Genomic DNA, 2,998 nt, shown 5'->3' with positions numbered 1-2,998 from the left:
ACTGACGTCTCATCCCCGCTATAGCACTAGACTGAGCCGCAACGGGCGGGAGCACGCTGCACGTGGAAGTACCTTACCACAGGGAACCCTGGTGGCTGTGTTTCCGTCGACCGTGGATACAACTAGTTTCGACACCTTCGACCGCCCGCAAACGACGGGACTACAGGCTGGGAGCTGCGAGTTGTAGAGATGCGTTCGCATCGATCCTCTCAGGCGACCCATGCTTGCTGGTGCTCGCGTTCACTTTGGGAATGGAGTGTTCGCGAGAGTGATTGTTGTGTTGTGTGTGTACAGTTGGTGCTTGCGTGCACTCCCATAGTGGAGTGTTCGCGAGCTTAAAACGCTAAGTCCCGATTAATACTCTCCTCGCAACATTATGTGCGTGGCTCCACGCCAAGTGGGATTAGCGGTGCGAAACGCGATTGGTAAAGTCGATGGTGATGTGCGTACCAACAGGCGATTTGTTAAGTCAAATGCGATCTGTGGTGCAACAGGCAATGTGTGTTTATTATCAGGTGTTGTTGGAAGTCAATACGATTTGACTTTCAAAAATTTTTCTAAGTCCCGATTTTTTTTCTCGTCGAGTAACTACAATGCACTATTTCTATCGCAGCGGACTTGCGGTTCATGGCCTTAATGATCGCGAACGAACACGTATTCGCAAAAAAATTTTTGTATGAAAAAGTCACCACTTGGGTACCTCCATACAAAAGTACCAAGTTCGGGTCGAGTGGTCGATGGACGTCGAAGGTGAAAATTTTTCATCATCGAAAATTTTTTCCAAAGTTGAAGCAAATGGGCCCTAGAGTATGAAAAGTGAAACCACGGATCGATATGAGAAATAAAAATTTTTGTATGAAAAAGTCACTACTCGGGTACCTCCATACAAAAGTACCAAGTTCGGGTCGAGTGGTCGATGGACGTCGAAGGTGAAAATTTTTCATCATCGAAAATTTTTTCCAAAGTTGAAGCAATTGGGCCCTAGAGTATGAAAAGTGAAACCACGGATCGATATGAGAAATAAAAATTTTTGTATGAAAAAGTCACTACTCGGGTACCTCCATACAAAAGTACCAAGTTCGGGTCGAGTGGTCGATGGACGTCGAAGGCGAAAATTTTTCATCATCGAAAATTTTTTCCAAAGTTGAAGCAAATGGGCCCTAGAGTATGAAAAGTGAAACCACGGATCGATTTGAGAAATAAAAATTTTTGTATGAGAAAGTCACCACTTGGGTACCTCCATACAAAAGTACCAAGTTCGGGTCGAGTGGTCGATGGACGTCGAAGGTGAAAATTTTTCATCATCGAAAATTTTTTCCAAAGTTGAAGCAAATGGGCCCTAGAGTATGAAAAGTGAAACCACGGATCGATTTGAGAAATTAAAATTTTTTGTATGGGAGGGCCCCTGCTAGAACATTTTTCCCAAGTGCGACCATTTTACCCAGTGAGTCAAAAAAAAATTTTTTTCACGGTGACTCAAAACTTCAATATTAGACTTCCCTGAGTATGAAAAGTGAAACGAAAATCATTTTTGAAAAGAAAAAAATTTTGTATGGGAGGGCCCCTGCTAGAACATTTTTACCAAGTGCGACCATTTTACCCGGTGAGTCAAAAAAAAATTTTTGTATGGGAGGGCCCCTGCTAGAACATTTTTCCCAAGTGCGTCGATTTTGGGTCGCCGACACAAGCTCGGGTCAAAAAAATTTTTTTTTCACGGTGACTCAAAACATCAATTTTAGACTCCCCTGAGTATGAAAAGTGAAACGAAAATCATTTTTGAGAAGAAAAAATTTTTGTATGGGAGGGCCCCTGCTAGAACATATTTCCCAAGTGCGTCGATTTTGGGTCGCCGACACAAGCTCGGGTCAAAAAAATTTTTTTTTCACGGTGACTCAAAACATCAATTTTAGACTCCCCTGAGTATGAAAAGTGAAACGAAAATCATTTTTGAGAAGAAAAAAATTTTGTATGGGAGGGCCCCTGCTAGAACATTTTTCCCAAGTGCGTCGATTTTGGGTCGCCGACACAAGCTCGGGTCAAAAAAATTTTTTTTTCACGGTGACTCAAAACATCAATTTTAGACTCCCCTGAGTATGAAAAGTGAAACGAAAATCATTTTTGAGAAGAAAAAATTTTTGTATGGGAGGGCCCCTGCTAGAACATATTTCCCAAGTGCGTCGATTTTGGGTCGCCGACACAAGCTCGGGTCAAAAAATTTTTTTTTTCACGGTGACTCAAAACATCAATTTTAGACTCCCCTGAGTATGAAAAGTGAAACGAAAATCATTTTTGAGAAGAAAAAATTTTTGTATGGGAGGGCCCCTGCTAGAACATTTTTCCCAAGTGCGTCGATTTTTGGGTCGCCGACACAAGCTCGGGTCAAAAAAATTTTTTTTTCTCGGTGACTCAAAACATCAATTTTAGACTCCCCTGAGTATGAAAAGTGAAACGAAAATCATTTTTGAGAAGAAAAAATTTTTGTATGGGAGGGCCCCTGCTAGAACATTTTTCCCAAGTGAGTCGATTTTTGGGTCGCGACACAAGCTCGGGTCAAAAAAAATTTTTTTTTCATGGTGACTCAAAACATCAATTTTAGACTCCCCTGAGTATGAAAAGTGAAACGAAAATCATTTTTGAGAAGAAAAAAATTTGTATGGGAGGGCCCCTGCTAGAACATTTTTCCCAAGTAAATTCGATTTTACCCGGTGAGTCAAAAAATTTTGAAAAAAATATTTTTCCAAAATCGTGTTCATTGCCTATTATAAGGGACCAGGTCAGCTCACACGCATTTTTGGAGACCATATGGAAAGTGCGTCTGGGATTGCGGAAATTAAGTTTAGAGTGTTAAATGATGGTTTCGCAATCCCGAAAGGCTCAAAATCCACCCTAAGGTTCCCCGGGTGAAATGTGGTTTCCAAGGTGTGAGCGCTATCGGTGATAGAGTTGGAATGTGATTTCCAGAGCGCAGGGCGACTGGGCTAGAGCGAAAATCATAGAC

Source organism: Anopheles moucheti, assembly GCF_943734755.1.
Source record: "Anopheles moucheti chromosome X unlocalized genomic scaffold, idAnoMoucSN_F20_07 X_unloc_95, whole genome shotgun sequence".
NCBI lineage: Eukaryota > Metazoa > Arthropoda > Insecta > Diptera > Culicidae > Anopheles > Anopheles moucheti.
This window is presented reverse-complemented; position numbering follows the sequence as displayed.